Genomic DNA, 19,689 nt, shown 5'->3' on the forward strand with positions numbered 1-19,689 from the left:
AAAAACTCAGGGAGAAGATTGTGCTAAAAATATAAAATGAGGGAAGTCTTCATATAGGGCTTCCATCTAAGTAATGGAACTTGGTGATTTTATAAGGAATAAAGTGGTAAAAGAGTAGAGAGATCTGATCAGTAAGATTCAGGCTAAGGATGAGCAGAACAGAAGGAGCCAGGACAAGGGTCTTTAAAATAGTAACCAGCTTTGAAGAAAGATAGCCGTGTTTTGGAGAAGAGAAGAAAAATATGAAGGGTGGGTAGCATGGGAGATATTTCCTGGTATAGAGATGAGATAACACTTTTAGATAGGTAAGATCAGGACTCAACCTCATGGGTAGAAGAGAAAAGAAAAATAGAAGCTGTAGATATAAATGCAGTGTTCCATTTCAGTAAGTTTTGCGTTGAGGAAAATGAAGGGGATTGGATAGGTATCTGTGTGTATGTGGCAGGGGGGGATCAGTATTTTGGGGGTAATGGAATGTGAGACTATTAGGAGGTAAGACCCAAGGACCAAGTGAAAAGGGAGTATTGAACACCAAGGGGGAAGAATTTATAAGCAAATCTAAAAGATAAGGAGGAATACATGTCTAGATAGAGGATCTGTTGGGGTGGGGGAGTGGTCTGAGACAGGACATCCACTTCTCCTAAGCCTGGAAGGAAAAGAATAAAGGGCAGATCCAGATTTTGAGGTGAAGTGAAAAATAACAATTTAGGGAATTCATATTAGTTGCACTCAGTGCTGTGAATGATTAGTTAGAAGAAAGGCATAGGTGAGGATACTTTTCCTTTCTATGCTTCTAGGAATAACTGTTGTGTTTCAACATATTTGAGAGGCAAAATGAAATCCAACAATATATTTTATAATTATTTATTAATGATTTTTATGGTACCTCTGGTTGGGAATAATTGGACAGAAACATCCCAATGCTTACAATTGAATTTGATATCTGAAATGTTATTGTTATATCCATTTGGAACAATTTCTTTTGCAGTGTGAGATTTTATTATATGTTGGCAGAAATAGTTGAATTTGTTGAAATACCTTTGAAGAGAGATGTAATATCTATGTTAGTTTCCAGAAGTCAGTTCACCAATAGCAAAATTCACAAAGGTCAAAAATAGACTATTCACAAAAGATGAAATGCAAATGTTCAGTAAATAACTGAAAATTCTATCTCACTGGTAAGAAAAATGGAAAGTAAATACATTTTTGACCTATTGGCAGAGATTTAAAAAAAAAAAAGTGGCACTGCTCAGTTTTGGTGAATATAGAGTAAAAATACTTCCCTGGGAGTAAGAACACAGTTTGAACAGTGGGAACATTAACAAAGTTCCAGGACCTTTTATATATAAGCGCAGCTAAGTTGAGTTTGAAAGTTTTATTTGTCCTTCTTATCTTACCTGAAGTCAGAAAAATATGGACAATATTCCAAGTAATGAGTAGCATTTTATAAATCTAGTAAAAATTTTAGGGAAATAAGTTTCTCCATCACTAGATAGACAATGAGGGATATCTCAGGTATAAAACACAAAGTGAATTTTATGAAATGCACATGCCTGCACCAAGCTTTGATCAAATCTGAAAATAGACATATAATCATCAAATATATTTCTATTCTATTAGTGGGGGTAATTAAATACATTTGAAGATGTTTAAAGGTTCCTTTAGGCTTGGGATCTGGTTTCTGTTCCATTAGTCTTGATTAGGTAACAGGAATGCAGGCCATGCATTAGAAAAATCCTTGACTATGGCTTTAAAGTTTTTTCATGAATGCAGAATTTTAATCATTTTGTCTATGCCATTACTGAAGAGCTGAATTTGTATGCTGTTGGCCAAAAGGGGGAACTGAGAAAGGAAAATTCTTCTTTACTATTGATAAGACTGGTGTAATACACATAGAAAAGGCCTGTTGCAAAATTAATAGGAAACAGTATTTCTCCCAAGAACATGTTACAGCTGTTAAGTGTAATAACTACTTCCTTCTTTGAATGACTATTGCTTTTTTAGTCACTGAGAAATGTAGTTCTCCAAAACCTTAGGCTGTTAGAAATTTTGCTGTTTGAAATTGCATCAATATGAAAGAAACACTGAACTCTCGTAAGGAGCCTCTGTTGTCACTTTGACATAAACAGCTTTGACTTAAAACCAGAATGTACAGCTTCAGGTACAGGGATTTCTGAAGACAACATTCCACATCTCTGTTAACTTTGTAGTTTATAAGGAAGAGGATCATGGATTCACTTTCTTTGATAATTTTCATATTTGAGGCTATTTTTCCATTTTACTTAAGTTGTTGAATTATTGGCATTAGGTTGTATATAATATTCCCTTGTTCTTTGATGTCCCACCTTTCCAATTCATTGATTTCTAGGTTTATTATTTTCTCCTTTCTTCTTGGGTTTAATTTGCTTTTCAATTATTAGTTTCTTAAAGTAGACACTTAGATCGTTGATTAGTGAACTTTTTAAAATATGAGCATTGAATGTTACAAATTTCACTCTAAAGATTGTTTTAGCTATATTCCAAAAAATGCACTTTTATACTTATTTTTTGTGTATTTTAATAATTTATTTGACTTTAATCCTCTTATATAGCCTATGACTCAAAATGTGGTTGATCTTAGTGAATATTCATGTGCACTTGAAAAGAAAGTTTATTGTGCTCTGCTTGGTAAATGTGTTTAATTGATGTTTTCTTTGTCAGAATAAGTTGATTAATAGTGCTATTTAGTTATTCCACATCCTTACTGATCTAATGCTGTCAATTATAGTGTTGAAATCTTTAACTGTAATTCTAAATTTTTCTCCATTGAGGTCTATCCACTTTTGCTTTATCTATTTTGAAGTTCTTATATTGGCTGCATACACATTTAATATTCTCCCTGTCTTCTTGATGCATTGATTTTGTGATTATTAACTAATTTCCCTCATTATCCCTAGTAATATTCCTTTCTCCCAAATATGTTTTATCTGACAGTAAAATAGTCACTCCAGCTTTATTTTATTTAGTTGTAATATAGTACATCTAATGTAATACATGTAATATAGTACATTTCCATTATTTTATTTTTTTTCTTTCTTTGACTTCATAATTAACATGAGTTATTTGTATGCTGCATTTAGTTGGGTTTTGCTTTTTATCATCTGACAATCACTGGCATTTTTTGGAGTGTTTAGATCATTTACATTTAACATAATTATTGATGTGATTGGGTATCAATTTTTAACTTATAATATTGTACTTTGCGATAATGTAATATGTCTTTGTATATTGTAAGAAAGTTACAACAGTATCCTGTTTTCCTCCTCATACTTATACTTTTGCTACTATAAATTTTTCTTCCTTTTTTTAAAAGATTTTATTTATTTATTCGAGAGGGAGTGAAAGTGAGAGATATCACAGAGGGAGAGGGAGAAACAGACTCATCACTGAGTGGAGAGCCCTATGCGGGGCTCGGTCCGAGGACTCTGAGATCATGACCTGAGCCGAAGGCAGACACTTAACTGTCTCAGCCATCTCTGCATCCCTATACATTTTTCTTTTATGTAAATTACAAGCTACACAGTTCACTGTTATTATTTTTCCTTCAAGTTGTACATTATCTTTTAAATAATTTTAAAATGAGAAAACATTTACATTACTAACATATTTACAATATCCTGTGCTCTCCATTGCCTTGGGTAAATGCAGGGTTTCATCTAATATTTTCTTCTACCTTAAAAAGTTCTTTTAACACTTATTATTTATTATTTATATAACATTTATTTCAGTGCAGGTTTTCTGGAAACAGATATTTCCAGCTTTTTAGTTTTTTAACTAGTTTTTTTGTTTCATATTCATTTTTGAAAGATTTTTTCTCTGAATATAAAATTCTAGATAAAGGTTTATTTAAAAAATTTAACACATTAAATATATCATCCATTGTCTTTTAGTTTGTATTGCTTCTAGTGAGAAATCGGTGATTCTTACTTTTGTCCTGTTTTATGTAGTATTTTTTCCCTGTCTGCTTTGAAACTTTTTCTTTCTTTATCTTTTGATTTTAGCAATTTGATTATCGTTGGCTTTCATGTGTTTTATTGCACGTTTATTCTTTTAGAATGTGTGGGCTTAGGGTTTTCATAAATTTGGAAGTTTCAGGCCTTTATTTCAATGTGGTTTTTTTGCCTCCCATTCCCCCAGGACTCAGTTGTATACATATATTAACTGTTTGTAATTATCCACTCAGCCTGTGTTTTTTTTTTCTTTTTTCAGTCTTTTTTTCTTTCCGTGCTTCATTTTATATAGTTTCTATTTCTATTTCTTCTAGCTTACAGATTTTTTTTTTCTTTTGCAGTTTTAATCTCCTGTTAAATCTATCCAGTGTACTTTCTATTAGGTATTGAATTTATCTCTACAGTTTACATTTGGGTCTTTTAAAAAAAGGTTTTAGTTTTTTTCCTTATCATGATCATTTCTATATTACATTTTTAAACACGTGAAAAATATTTAGTAGTTGTTTAGTACCCTTGTCTGCTAATACCATTACCTCAGTCGTTTGTGCCTCTCTTTCTATTGTTTGACTTATCTCCTGGTTACAGATCATATTTTCTCCTTCCTTGCAAGTTTCAAAATATCTGATCAGATCCAAGGCATTGTGGTTATTATGTTGAGCGCTAGGAATTTTGTTATGTTTCTTTAAGTAATGTTGGCTACTCTTCTGGTATACACTTAAGTTACTTGGATCTGTGGTGGTTTGCTTTGAAGAATTTTCCATTGGCACTTGGTTTAATTAAACCCCATTACAATGAAATAGCCTTCTGTGAACTTAATTCAGTGTTTCATGTCTTATGAAACGACAGCATTCTGGCTAAGAATGCAAACTACCCCAAGCTTTGTGTGGGCTTTAGGAATTTGTATGCCTCCACATTTCAGTGGTGGTTCCCAGATTGATGTAGTTTCTACTTTCAGTTGTGCAGATCTGTACTAAGCCAGAGACTTAAAGGAAGTCTCTGAAGATCTCCAGAGCTCCTTATGCATGGTTCCCTATTCTTTGGTGCTCTGCACTATATTTTCTAAGTAGTTCAACCTCTCAAAATCTGATCTTTATCCCCTCAGCTCAATGAGACCACCAGGCTTTATGTGGGTTCCTCTTCCCTTTGTTGAATCTTTGGGCAATAAACTGGTATAATTTTAGGGCTCTTTTTTATTGATTTTCCTTCTCACAGGGAGTAGTCCTTAACTGCTTATTGTCTAATGTTTGAAAATCACTGTTTTATATATTTTGTCCAGTTTTCTAGTTGTCTAAGGTAGGAGTATAAATTTAATTTCTGTCCCTCCAACTTGGCTGAAAGCAAACATCCTCCAAATCCATTTTAATCCTGCTGTTAACTTTCACTTTTCTTTAATCCTTCCTGTGTCATCATTCTCCATTTGAATTTTCTATGATCTGTAATTCACAGTCTGTTCAGTCCTTAGGGTTTGTTCGTATTTAATTAATGCCAAGTCTTTTTGCTTTCTAGTATCTAGGATGTACATCCAGCTCTCAACAAGATCATGGTATCAGGGGTGAAGGATTATTAATTAAAAAAAATCTGAACAACTCAAGTGAAAACACTTAGATTATAACAGAGACTCTGTCAAGCACTGACACCATAATTCTGTGTAAGTTCTTACTGAGGTTAAGCACGTTTAATAAATTAAAGGATATTTTTTTCCTGCCCAAATGTGTTTAAAAGAGAAGCAAAATCTCTGCTTTTAATATTCACGTCTTGCTTAGTATTATGTGCCACTCCTGATGCACAGGGTTGACCTTTTTAAAATAATCAAGCATCAGTTCACATTTTATCAATGGCTCTTATTCTGGACATGGTCGATTGCACTTGGGGTCTACTTGAAGCCTTGCAAATTGGTAGAACATTGTGTGTATATATATGTATGTCGATTGGTTCTATACCTTCTGTAATGGTATAGGGCCCCATGATACAAAAAAGTTTAATTGCAAATCACATTATAACCTAAGCTATTACTTGTGCATGTATTTTTGATGTGAAGGGATCACTAAAGAATTAATGAAATTATTGATTTTACTTTATCATTTGTTTTATTCATTTGTTCTTGTATTTTCTGTATATTCAGAGTTTATAATACAAAAAAAAGTGATTTGCAGCTTTCAGGCCCCGTTACTCTGTCTTCAGGGATGAAGATAGCAATTTTTTTAAGCTTCCATTAGTAATGTAATCCCTACTATTATTTTAAAGAATGGCTGGGAATAATGACTGGTGAGAAATAACTGGGAATTATATTTCCCACTGGAATTTCTAAGGCTCATTTTTTGACTTGATTATTTGTTTTTTGGGTAATCAAAAGTTTCTGTTACTTCTCTGAAATCTTAATATTATTCAGGGAGAGGTAACTAGAAATAAAAAGTCTTTACACTGAAGTATGCCTTTTCTCTAGTAATGATGATATGGTGGTGATATTTGTTAATGTGCAGAGTGTATTGATTCAAAGGAAATAATTTGTGAACTGCAAAATGGTGCAGTAAAGAACATTAAATCTATTTTTGACAGTTTCACAGAACATATCTTGGTATTAAAAATATGTTTTTAAAGCTTTTTTCCTCTCAAATTGACACAAAGGAGTTGGCCTTTCTTCCATATTGCTGCAATGAAAATATGGATGTTTGTTATACCTTTACACATTTATTGAGGCATAACTTAATTTACAAAGCATAAAATTCATGCATTTTCATGGTATGATTTTTAGTAACCTTATAGCGTTACACAACCATCAATACATTCTATTTTGAGAACATTCTGTGCACCCCAAAATTTCCTCATGCCAATTTTCAGTTAATTCTGCTCCCATCCCCCACCTTGGTAACCCCTTATCTGCTTTCTATCACTAGATTTTCCTTTTCTGGAAATTTCATAAAGCTGGAACCATAAAATACATAATCCTAAGCATTTGAATTCTTTAGTATAGTATTTCTGAGGTTCATCCATATGCCAGGATGAACAGTAGTCTGCTTTTTAGACTCTAGGGTGCATTCTAAATCAACATGAAGGTAATAATTACCAGTTGCAGGATGTTTTTATCAATTTATTTTCAAAACATTTCATATGCATTACATTAGGATTTATTTTTTTATGAATACATATTATTTCAGAAAATATTTTAAGGGGATTTTGAAATATAACTGAGTCATGTTTAATAAAGAGAATTATAGTAACATATATTTATGGTATACTCACTCTGCTATAAACATGGAGTTATATAGATATTTAAGACACATCTCCTTCCCTGAAGCTAACTCTATGGTAAAACACATGTGCTAATTCTTGTGCACAGCATTTCATATTCATGTATTTGTTGCTATGTAACAAAACACTCTATGTTAGGAGATCAAAGAAGGGTTCACAAATTATTCGCTGATGGGCCAGATCTGATCCATGGCCTGTTTTTGTATGACCTATGAGTTAAGAATTATCTTTACATTTTTAAAATAATTGTTTAAAAAAAAAAGAAGAAGAATATGTGACAGAGACCGTATGTAGTTTGCAAAGACTAAAATATGGATGGCCCTTTACAGAAAAAGAAAAAAAAAAAGTTTTGTTCTCTGGTTTAAACAAAAACTGCTATTACCTCTAAAGATTCTGTGGGTTGACTCATTCCAAATAGATGGTTCTTGCTTTGAGTCTTTCATGTGGTGGTGAGGCCGTTCTTGACTGCAACTACAACCATTGAACTTGACTGATTGTTCCTTCACATGGCTGGCAGATGATGTTTGCTGTGGCCTGGAAACTCAGCTGGGAGTGTTTGCAGGAAATCCGTGCTTGGCCTTTCTATGTGGCTTGCACTTCATACAGCATGGTGTCCGGAGCATCCCCAATGGTAAACATTCTAAGAGATCTAGGTAGAATTTGTAAGGCTTTTTGGAAAGTCATGGAGTATAATTCTTCTGCAATCTATTGAATGTACAGCATCAGCTGAGATTCAGTGTAGGTGGGGTCCAGCACTTTGGGGAGTGAATACTGGGAGGTGTAGTTCACTGCCGGGGGACAGAGGAGGGTGGTCTTTGCAGACTAACGTCCACAGTCTTCTCTCTGGATTCTAATGGCTCCTTTCCCTCCCAAGTGCAAAACATACTCAGCCCCTCCCAAGACTCCCAAAGTTTTATCTCATTATATTATCACAGTCAGGTTTAAAAACTAGCATTTCATTATCTAAATCAGGTCCAGGTGTGAATGAGACTCCTCAAATAAGATGCTTCTTAATCTGAAGATCTGAACATCAGAGACAATTTACCTGCCTCCCACACATTCAGCATAGTCTGGGGGACATGATTAATACTATAGACCTATCCATCTAAAACAGGAAATAGAAGGCACATAAAAATCATTGTTCTACAGCAATGTGAAGTCCAGGTGGGCTCAGGTGATAATTCATCCTGCTTTGGTTGCAGGAAACATGCTCATTAAGGCCCAGTTCTGCCCCCTAGGACTGTTGACTTCTGGTTTTGGCTCTATTCTCCCAGCTCCAAACTGAGCCATTCCTTCTTTTCCATAAGAAATGGCCAAGCTCTCAGCTGAGTAAATTTTACAGCCTGCTTCTTGCTCATAGAAATTTGATGCCTGAAACACCTTTTCATTGTAGCTGTCTCTTTCAGTACAAGTTGGTACAATTATTTTAAAAATTTGTTCATTTTTATGTATCAAGTTGTAAGTCTGTTCTATTGTGTATTGTGGGCCCACACCCACATTTTTTTTTTTCTGAGAGGATCCCTTCTCTAGCTCACAACTTTAAAGAATCCTTGTCTAGTGAAGAGTATCTAAAAGGCAAGTCCCTTAGATTCATAGCAGACTTTTTTTCGAGGCAAGAAAATCTAAGTAGCATACCCTTAAGATTTTTAGAAAACATTTTATCTAGCTAAGAGAGTATAGAAGGCATGCCCTTATTATTCTTAGAAGTCATTTTTTTTTCCTAGTGGAGAAGGTCTACAAGGAACTGCTTTAAATCTTTCTGAAGCCTTAACAAAGGGTTTTACAGATGCTCTCTCAATCTGAAATTTATCCTGAGGCCACATTTTACAAAAAGAGCCCTGATTTGATCTTTGTCCAGATGCCATTTCTTACTTTGAGAAAGTTATGCCGTCTGGAAAGACTAGGTGTGAGAAACAATTCTATATTTTAAACAAGCAAGTCCTTGTTTTTTATATTTCCTTTAAATTCTGATAAGAAATTTAACAGTCTTTTCTGTAGCTGTACTTTCTCTATATTTTTTCATATCCAGCTAAAATAAAATAAACCAGTTGGCATTTTTCATATTCTTCCAGAAAAAAAAAAATCCCGAGCTATATCAAATATCTCATTAAGTAAATTTTTGATACCAAAACAGTAGTGCACCATGGGGAAAACGGTCAGAGCAGTGTATCCAGAATGCAGGTAAAATGGAGTACATTATCTGTGAATTTTAAAACATGCTGAAATGATCTAAAAGTCATTCTTTATATTATCACCATTGAACAGCAATTCTAAACAATGTCACTGTGAAAATTCTCTGCTGGGGCAGACCACTCCACTACTCTCTCTTGCGGTTATGCTGGGATATCACTTCCATGGTTATGTTAGGTTATATGGCAAGGGGGGTTTTGCAGATGTAATTAAGGTTTCTAATCGATTGAGTTCATCAGCAGTAATATCCTGGTTGGGCCTGACCTAATCATATGAGCTCCTAACAGGGAGTTTAGAGGTTAGAGACAGAAGTCAGAGAGATGCAGTCCTGCTCACCTTGAAAACACTCATTTTCAGGTCACGAAGCGCCTTGTGACTTCAGCCTGGGGAGACCCTGACAGAAAGCCAGACATACAGATATTGTGAGGTAATAAACAGGTATTGTTTTAAGCCACTAAATTTATGGTGATTTGTCGTACTTCAATAGAAAATCAATCCATTTGGTTTAAATTTTGTTATGCTATAGTTTTCTCTGAGATAATGGTTGGGAATGTTGAAAGATGCTAAGTTACAAAATTCATTGCACTGTAACATAATTACAAACTATTTAAGTGTTAAATTCCTAAAATGGAACAAAAATGCTCTTGGAGATAAACATAACATCCTTTGGAAATACAGATGATGAAGCAATTACTTACCCCTGAAGGTTTTGAAGCAAGCTGCATCATGTTAACATTTGAACTAGGCCTTTAAGGATAAGTAACACCTAGCCTGGCTAACAAAGGAGGAAAGATATTTCTAGAATGAACAGCATGAGTTGTCCCCCTGAGTGAAAGTCAGATGCTTGGTATTATGGAAAAGAAACAGATTGGGTATTAAGGTGAATTTAATGTATAGTTAAGTTTACTGCCAAGAATCTAATTTTAAAGGGTACAATATTTTGTTAGAGTTTATGGATAAAAACAGTGTTTTAAAAATATGGATACCGACAGAAGAAAAGGGCTGGGAAAAAGTAAAATCTGTTGTGTTTCTGGACTTTATTGATTAATATCACCTAGCGTATCAAGGTGGGACATGTCAAAGGATCTTGAACCAAAAGTAATAAACATTTACTAATCTATGATAATAGTCTTCATACAAATATTAATCTATCCAACTTTAGAGGGCTGCATGTTTTATATAGATTCATATGCTAAAAAGTTTTATAAGAAATCATGAGATTTATGATGTACATTGAGATGCTACTTTATTTTTAAAATATTGTCAATATTAACTATATATACCCTATTTGAACATATAACCCATAATAAAATTATTCCACATTTGAAAATCTCATATCAATGATAAAGAAATGCATTATTTAATCATAATGCGTAAGAAAACCAATTCAGATTAAACAGGAAGTTTGAAATACTTCCATTTCTAATTCCATTGTATATCATTTTTATGTGAAATCAGTTAAAACAGCAAAAAATGTGGTGACAAAAAAGGTAACAAATTCTGGCCATGCCACAACAATACTGAGATACTAAGCTAAAAGTAACACGGTTATTGTGTTTTTTTCCCTCTAATTTAACAGTGCTGCAGAGATGAGCCAGGCACTTGTGCAATCAACACGAGGAAACTGTAAATTAGCAAAAGTTCAACTTCAAGATTAAGTTTTTATAGTGAAGCTACCCAGTGGGGCTTATATAACAGAGTTCATATTTTTTGTCTCTTCATCCCCTATCTCGGTTTTAAATTTGACTGCTTTACTCTTTAACTATGATGGCTTCTTTTTTTCTGAGATGAGGAAATTGAGGCTCAGAGAGAACATTACGGAGAGAACATGACTCTCCTATTTAGAATGGAACACAGAGGTCTGAGTCACGAGAACCCTGGTGTGATATCCGTAAAGCTGAAAATATGATTACCTCTTAGAGGGTAAAATATCTTTAGGCTTGATATCTAGAAAGCATTCTCATCTTGAATCAAAAAACATTTGGAGGCACATACATTAAGCCCAATATCTTTTGCATAAGACAGCCTGCCAGATATGTAAAGATTGGTCTTATCACTGCAGTCTACTATCCACTAGACTAATTTTTCAGTTAGGCCAATGGTTGAGTAGGGGTTAAAATTCAGGTCTCTTTCTTCCCATACTTTATTTTTTACCCCCACTCCCATGCTGTCTAGGGGGAAATCCAGGATGTGTAAGTAGGAAAGGGCAAGTTGCCATTTCCTTCCATGAAAATCTTACCATAAGTTTTTACTAATATTTTTATATAGTTGAATTTTCAAAAAATGCTATATAAATGTATACATCCAGAAATTACAATAGAAATTATGTATGGAAATTAGAAGTTATGTTAGCTTATACAATTTCCAAAAGGTTAGGATAAAGAACTTTACAACTTACGGAAAGCATCAAAGCCAGTTTAGCCAACTTTCTAAGAATATTGGGTGTACCCCTTCTAGGAAAGAATGAAGGACTATATTGCATTTAAACCTGCTTCCTATTTGATCAACTCTAACAGCCATGCAGTCTGTACAGATTGGCTCATGCATTTTTTTTTCCCACTCTACTGTAATGGTCACTTATGAAATAATTTAAAGCTACTAGATAGGAAAATATCATGACTATGCTTTTCTAAACTGTCCAGGGAATATAATAGTACTTGCAAAGGCATTTTTAGCCAGAACTTATGATAATCTTAACAGTTGACACATGTGATTTGCTCCTGTCTTGTCATGGTTATTTTGAATGGGGAAAGATGTGCCATTAGAGGAGAAGTTCTGCCGGCTAATTAGCACATTACATGTTTTATCAGCCTTGCTGGCTTCCTGCAAATAGTATGGTTCAGTATATTCAGGTTTATTTGGCATGAAGAAGTGGTGGTGCGTTTTACATTGGAACTGGTATAGGTAAAAATATATATATTACAATATGCTATGGTTTGAAAGTATGTATACCCCCCCATATTCATGTATTGAAAATCTAATGCCCAATGTAATGGTATTAGGAGGTGTGGGGCCTTTGAGAGGTGTTTAGGTCGGGAGGGCAGAGCCTGCATGAATGTTATTATGCCCTTACAAGAGAGGCCCCAGAGAGCTAGCTTGCTACTTTTACCTAAAATATAATGACAAATCTCTGACTGGAAGAAGGCCCTCAGCTGACCATTCTGGCACCTTGATTTCAGACTATGCTAGCCTCCAGAACTATAAGAAATAAATTTCTGTGTGTGGTTTTTGTTTTGTCTTTTTTTCCAGCTAAAACAGTTGACAATTTTATTTTCACATTTCACAAGACAAATGAATTTTTTTTTTTTTAATCACACTACTCCTGCCAAAACTATTCTCTCTTTGATAGGAAGGAGGAACACGTCTTCCTTGTCCTGCTGTTAAAAAAACACTGAGTAACAGCACCATGATCTCTTGGGGAAGCAGAACAAGTAATATAAAATGGGTATAAAAGAGGCTCCCCCCTCTTTCCTCATCTGTCTGATCCTGAGTCATTCCTTGCCGCGTGGGTACCATCACGGGATGGGCAGGAGATCTCATCACTGGGGGCCCTGGCATTACTGGCATGTGGCCTCCCATAGGCAGACTCATTCCAGGAGCAGGTCCCACTGGCATCATCCCAGGAGGAGGAGGGGCCATCATTGGCATCATGGGAGGGCCTCCCATATTGGGTGCTGGCATTATACAAGGGTGAGGAGGACCTGGGAGACTGAGGGGTAAGTGGGATCCTTGTCCATGCAGGAGTAGGAAATATCTTTCCTTATTGAAATGCAGCAGTTGTTTTGTTGATCAAGCCCTGAGCCTGTGCTTCCACCCATTTCTGAGAGTAGTCTTTCACATTCTCTTTGCGTTTCCCACCACTGCAGTGTGTCTTTTTCACAGATGGACAGTCCTGGGTGAGCTATGTGTTTTAGTGGTGACAATAAAACGTAGGCATGTTGCTCTCAAATTTCTGTTTTTTTTATAAGCTACCCAGTCTGTGATATTTTACAGCCTGAATGAACTAAGACACAGCACAAAAGAAATTGTAAATTATGCTCAAGGTGGATTTATATTTCTTTAATTTGTATTTCATTAATTTTAATGTATTTCATATTCCTGTCTACACTCAAAGTCCAATGTAAATGCCACAAAGTACGGTTGTCTGACTATCAAAAAGGATCAATTTAAGTCTAGAGAATAAATAATACATTCCCATAATTATATGATATTTTAACATTTTCAATAAAGAAAAGGAACATGCCTCATTATTGCACCATATAACATAATAAGGGCATTGTAGAAATAATGTTTCTAAGTAATTTTATGTGGAATACTGAAATGGGTTTATAGTAAATCAACAGTTCAATTTTTAGAAGTATATAATTTTGCTATGTTCTTGTCACGGAAGAAATTGTAAGGGATTATGAAAAAAAGATCATTTCTAGCTCCATGTGTCTAGGTTTCCAGAATTTTATTCTAAACTCTCTAGGCAAAAGTAAAAACATCTGAATTAGGACCGTGAACCAAATATTCTTGTGAATGTTTAGTTTTCAAAATAAGCAATCTTAATCTGGGAATATTGGTCTGCTAGAGTTATTGAACAAATTTAAACTAGACAAATGTGGAAAGCTGTGGACTTGGGAGATGAGATACACAAGAACCAAAATAATAGAAAAAAAAATCTTCAATGAGTTTATGCAGCTTAGTAGTCCTTTCCCCCTGCCGTCTCTTCTTTATTGCTCACCTGGTTCCACAGAGTAGCGATTACAGAGATTGCATTCCTTCTCCATCTCTTCCTGTGGTTGACTCATTCCCCTGCTTAGAAACAGTCAGAGGCCTCCTTTTGTCTTAAATGAGGAAATCTTTACCCGATCTTGCCTGTCACAACCTCTGTCATTAAATGAGACTTTTACGTTCACACGCCGCACACCCACAGCTTCATAAATGTCTTAACCAGCTCTGGCTCTTCAAAGCATTATGACCAACCCCAAGCTCTGCACTGGTGTTTTGCATTTCACTTCCCATCTTTACTGTCAGGAATTGTCACTATCCTTTATCTTATGTGCTTAGCTTTTCTTTCTCTAGTGGAATTTTTTCCCCACTAATTAAAAAATATATATATTTTCAGGTTTGCGTTGATTAAAAATCAAACAACACATGAATAAAGTCCCTTAGTTTACCACCTGTCCCCCCATCACTACCACCTCATCTCCTTCCTTTAATTACCAAATAGGTTTTAAGAATTATCATTTTTATTTTTTCAGAATTTCATTGTCTCAGTATATCCCACTCCCACTTAAAGCCACACAATCTAGCTTCCTGCCCATTCTTTGCCCTGGTAGAGCACTCAATAAATTCATCAGTGACCTCACTGCTGCTTCTCCATCACTTAAAACTGATGCCTACCATCTTCTTGAAAACTACCCTCCCTGAGTTTCCATGTTAGTGTCCCCACCCCCATCCTTTTCCTTCTGAATTTCTATCCATTCCTTCTGTATCTTCTTTGCATTTTATCTCAGCACAGTCCTGGGGTTTTTTAATGTTCTCATTCTTCACTCCCTATCCCCTTGGTGATTTGATCCATATCCAGTGCTCTGACTATGACCTATACGGAGATGAAAGCTGGCCTTGTCATCTTTCTCTTCCAATTCACTACTTTCGTTGTTACTTATCTAAAGAATGGCACCATTCAGTGGCATAAGCCAAAAGCACAAGGTCAAGCCTGACACCCTTTCTCTCTCCCTTGTGACCCTTTATTCAGTGCTTTAACAAATCCTGCCAAAATTTCCTCTTAAATATTATTTGAATTTGCCCCTTTTTTTCTCCATCTCTACCATAATCACTACCACCCTCATCTAAGCTATCATGATTTTTTGCTTGGATGATGTCAGCATGACCTGACTATCTGCATTCACTCAGCCTTTCTTCAATTAGTTCTTTTTCTTTTCCTTTTTTTTTTTTTTTTTAGATTCATTTATGCATTTTAGAGAGAGTGTGTGCAAGCTTGGGGGAGGAGCAGAGAGAGAGGGAGAGAATCTGAAGCAGACTCCCCACTGAGCATGGAGCCTGCTGTAGGCCTCCATCTCAGGACACTTAGACCATGACCTGAGCCGAAATCAAGAGTCAGAAGCTCAACTGACTGAGCCACCCAAGCACCCCTTCAATTAGTTCTTTATATTGCAAATGTTAATTTGATTATGTTACCATACCCCCTCCACACACTTAAAATCTTTTGATAATATCTCATTGTTCTTTGGATAAAGAAAACCTCTTTTAGATGACTTGTAAGACCCTATATGGTTTGTAAGAAACTCTTTAGTTTCTTTGCCCCATTCACAGTGCACTCTTCAATCCTTTGTATCCAATATACTTTCCAAAAATACCTCTTTATTTATTTATTTTTAATTCTCAAATTGCAATTCAAGCATTGCTTTCTCAATGTAGCCTTTTCTATCTCCATGATAATAGTCATCCCAGGATGGTCTTTTAGGATTCTCTTGTTTTCCTCCAGTTAGAACTTTGCATTTTTATCAGTGATTCTAAAAATAACTACCTTTGCTAGTCAACTATTAGTTCCACCAGGAAGGACATTAAGATTTTTGTTCTTTATTATTACATAATTAATGTTCAAGAAATAATGTATTGTATGACTTAATGAATGCCTCCTATATTAGTATCCAACTCCTTTCTGGAGAGTTTATAACTCTGGATTCCATCCCACTTTTATAATCCTGCCTTTTTTTTTTTTTTTAAGATTTTGTTTATTTATTTGACAGACAGCCAGTGAGAGAGGGAACACAAGCAGGGGGAGTGGGAGAGGAAGAAGCAGGCTCCCAGCATGGAGCATGGAGCCCAATGTGGGGCTTGATCCCAGGACCCTGGGATCACGCCCTGAGCTGAAGGCAAACACTCAATGACTGAGTCATCCAGGTGCTCCTATAATCCTGCTTTTGACCCTTCATTCCTGGCATTTGCTTCTTGTTCTCTCTCATTCTTGACTCTAAGCATCCTTCTAAGGACTTGATTGGATTTGCCCTCTGCCGCTCTATTCTGAGAAATTGTAGACTAGATAGTACACCTAGTCTACCACAATTCTAGAATTTGGACAGAGCCTTGGACCTACTTAAAGTTGCCATTCTCCTTTTCCCTTAGGAAAATCTTGCATTCATGCCTTTTACTCAGTTTACTTCAAATCTAGGACATTTGCTCAGTAAGATTTTTGAAGGTATTGTTTGCCTCCTTATTTACAGCCTTCTTCTTTCTGTTTAATTATAGCTACTCCTCAGTCTCTTTAGTCCTTTGAATTTTCTTTATTTCTTATCCTGATAACTCATCTATAGTTACAGCTTTGTTTTTAGCAGCTTTATTAATATATAATTCACATTCCCATATAATTCACTATTTAAAGTGTACAGTTCAATAGTTTTTAGCATATTCACAGGGTGCATATCCATTACCACAATCATTTTTATAAAATTTTCATTACCTGAAAAATAAACCATGCACTCTCCAACCATCACCCTGCAATCTCCCACCTCTTTCCTGCAGCTCTGGGAGACCACTAATCTACTTTCTGTTTCTATAGATTTGCCTATTCTGAACATTTCTTTTAATTGGGATCACATAATATGTAGTTCTTTGTGACTGGCTTCGTAGTCATGATTTTAAACTACATTGCCATGCAATTTCTCAATAATTTATTTCTAGACACAACTCCTCTTCTGAATTCCAGCAATGAATTGACAAATGTGCGGTCTATATAAATCATTCTTACCTCGGCATAATATACCTAAAGTAGAATGGCGACTTGACTTTTTAGCTAGCTTGCCTACCTTTGTTCCTTATTTCTGTCAAGGCACATGACATCACTGACGTGTACTCTCCCCAGCGTCATGCTTGCTGTAACCCCATCTGTTCAGCACTGAGCATGTAGGTGTTTGTTAAGTGCTTTTTGAGTAAATGAGTGATTTGATGGATGCATCAGTTACCCTCTGTTCAGTCTCATAACAGTTGGCCAGGCTTTCATTTCCTCAGCCCTGCTTCCAAGGGTCTTTCTACCCCAATAAGCCTCCAATTCATTATTTTTAAAATATCACTTTCCTATTTAGCATACAGTTGAGTTTTTGCTGGGAAAGCAGACTCATGCAATTCAAAGAATATAAGGTTTAATGTTATAAGGTCTGGATCTACATCCTAATTTAATTACTTTCCTGCTGTGTGATTATGGGTAGGTGACTTTGGCCTTTTATGGGCTCAAGTTCTTTATCTGTAAACTGGGAGAGATAACATTAGTATTGCCTGTCCCACAGGAGATCGAAACATTTGAGGTAGCTGTTATATTGCAGGTACTCAAAAATTGGGTAGCAGGAGATATTCAAATGTGATTGCGTGTTATAACATACTCTCTAATTTATAGATTAATTTATTAATTTAATTAACCCTGTTTCAAGCTCTGAGAAACAAATAAAAGGTCTAAACCATTTTCTAGGAGCAAGAAATGTTGGTCTGTTGGCTTAATACAAAGTTGGATGATTCACTTTCATTAAAATGCAGTGGTTCAATGAGGAAACAATTCAGTGTTTCAAATATTGGAGTATGTTCTTCAATGAGTTTTGAAAAGATTGGTTCATTACTTGTGTTTGTACAGCTTGGCTTCTGAAGCAAGGCTACTCTTAACAAGGGTGAGCCTATAAATTAAGAGGACTTAGAGCCTTCTTTTAGGGCTACATAAGGCATCAGGACCTGCCCTTGGTCTGCTTTGCTGCTGTTGTCCCTGCTGAGACCCTCTGGCAAGTGAGTTGTTTCTTCTTTGCAGAAGCAGTCGGGATCCTTGAGCACTTGTGGACTGCTAGAATCACTCTCTCTCCACGAGCTCCCTTGTCAGCAGCAGAAACTATAACCCATAGGGAACAATGAACAACAATAATTCTCTTGGACCCCTTCCTTTTCTCTAAAGGCTATGGAAAAGGGTTATGAATCTATGCTAATGGTGCAAAGAATCACTCATTTTGAGATAAAGAATTGCTCTGGAAGTAAGAATTTAGTTTTAATCAAACTAACAGATTCTCAGTTACTTAAATTATTGAAATAGTCTTGGGCTCCCTTTAATAGGGCTCTATAATCTGGTCTTCATATAGTCTTATAATCTATTTGCCGCTTTATTTTTATGTTAACCATATGATCCATGAAAAACCATTGCCTCAGTCATCCACAGACATAACTTTCTCTTTCTTGCCTTTTCACTTTTTTTTTTTTTTGTTCTTTACACAGGGATGCTTTTATTTTTTTTTTAATTGAGGTATAGTTGGCATATAACATTTTATTAGTTTCAGATATATAACATGATTTGGTATTTGTATATACTGTGAAATGATCAGTACAATAAATCCAGTTAAAATTTGTTACCATACTTACAAAAAATATTTTTTCTTATGATGAGGACTTTTAAGACGTGCTCTCTTAGCAACTTTCACATATACGATATAGTATTATTGACTGTTGTCATCGTGGTATACATTACATCCTCTTGATTATTTTATAACTAGGAGTTTATACCTTTTGACCCTCTTCACCCATTTCATCCCAACTCCCACCCCCTTTGTCAACCCACTTCTGCACGCAAGGAATATTTTCCCCCATTGCTATGAAGCTTTCTCTGCTCATGGAGGTTAACAATCATCTTACCTTTTTTAAAATTCTGTAGAATTTATATTCAGCAGCACGCTGTTTTGGCACTGGACCTCCTCCCCAATGAGATTATAAAACACTCAATATTTTTTTTAAAGATTTATTTATTTATTTATTATTTGAGAGAGAGAGAGAGAGTGGTGGGGAAGGGCAGAGGGAGAGAGAGAATCTCAAGAAGACTGCCCACTGAGCATGGACCCCGACATGTAGCTCATTTCTCATGACCTCGAGATCATGACCTGTGCCAAAATCAGGAGTCAGATGCATAACCAGTTGAGCCACCCAGGAGCCCCAAAACTCTCAATAGTTTTTATATCTTTTTGCCCCACCAGTGTCTAGCATGTTATGAACATAGAGTGCAGTCAATACCTGTTTTTGTACAGATAAACAGGTGATTGCTATAAATAGCTGAGAAAAACAGATGCCATTAGGAACAACTCTCTTTAGAAGGTTGATTCAAGCAATTTTACTAAAACTTATTGAAAAAGGACTTAATTTTAAAACCAGAAACAGAAAAATACCTAAAGAACAATGAAACAGTTTATCAGTTAATTGAATTCTGAAATTAATCATTTTTGTATGCATGCAGTGT

At 35.4% G+C, this 19,689-nt stretch overlaps 1 long non-coding RNA gene across 6 annotated transcripts in view; it reads left to right on the forward strand.

Annotated features, from left to right (window-relative positions):
- Positions 1-19,689, forward strand: part of LOC123793671 (uncharacterized) — a 628,690-nt gene that overhangs the window by 528,838 nt on the left and 80,163 nt on the right. For 5 of the 6 annotated variants that reach the window (XR_015723077.1, XR_015723075.1, XR_015723079.1 and 2 more), the window contains one exon: positions 9,786-9,855. The exons of the other annotated variant lie outside the window; for it this stretch is intronic. This is a non-coding gene — a long non-coding RNA (uncharacterized LOC123793671). The remainder of the gene's footprint in view (positions 1-9,785; positions 9,856-19,689) is intronic. 6 annotated transcript variants of the gene reach the window in all.

Source organism: Ursus americanus, chromosome 35 (assembly GCF_024610735.1).
Source record: "Ursus americanus isolate L20-20 chromosome 35, mUrsAme1.1.p, whole genome shotgun sequence".
NCBI classification, from domain to species: domain Eukaryota; kingdom Metazoa; phylum Chordata; class Mammalia; order Carnivora; family Ursidae; genus Ursus; species Ursus americanus.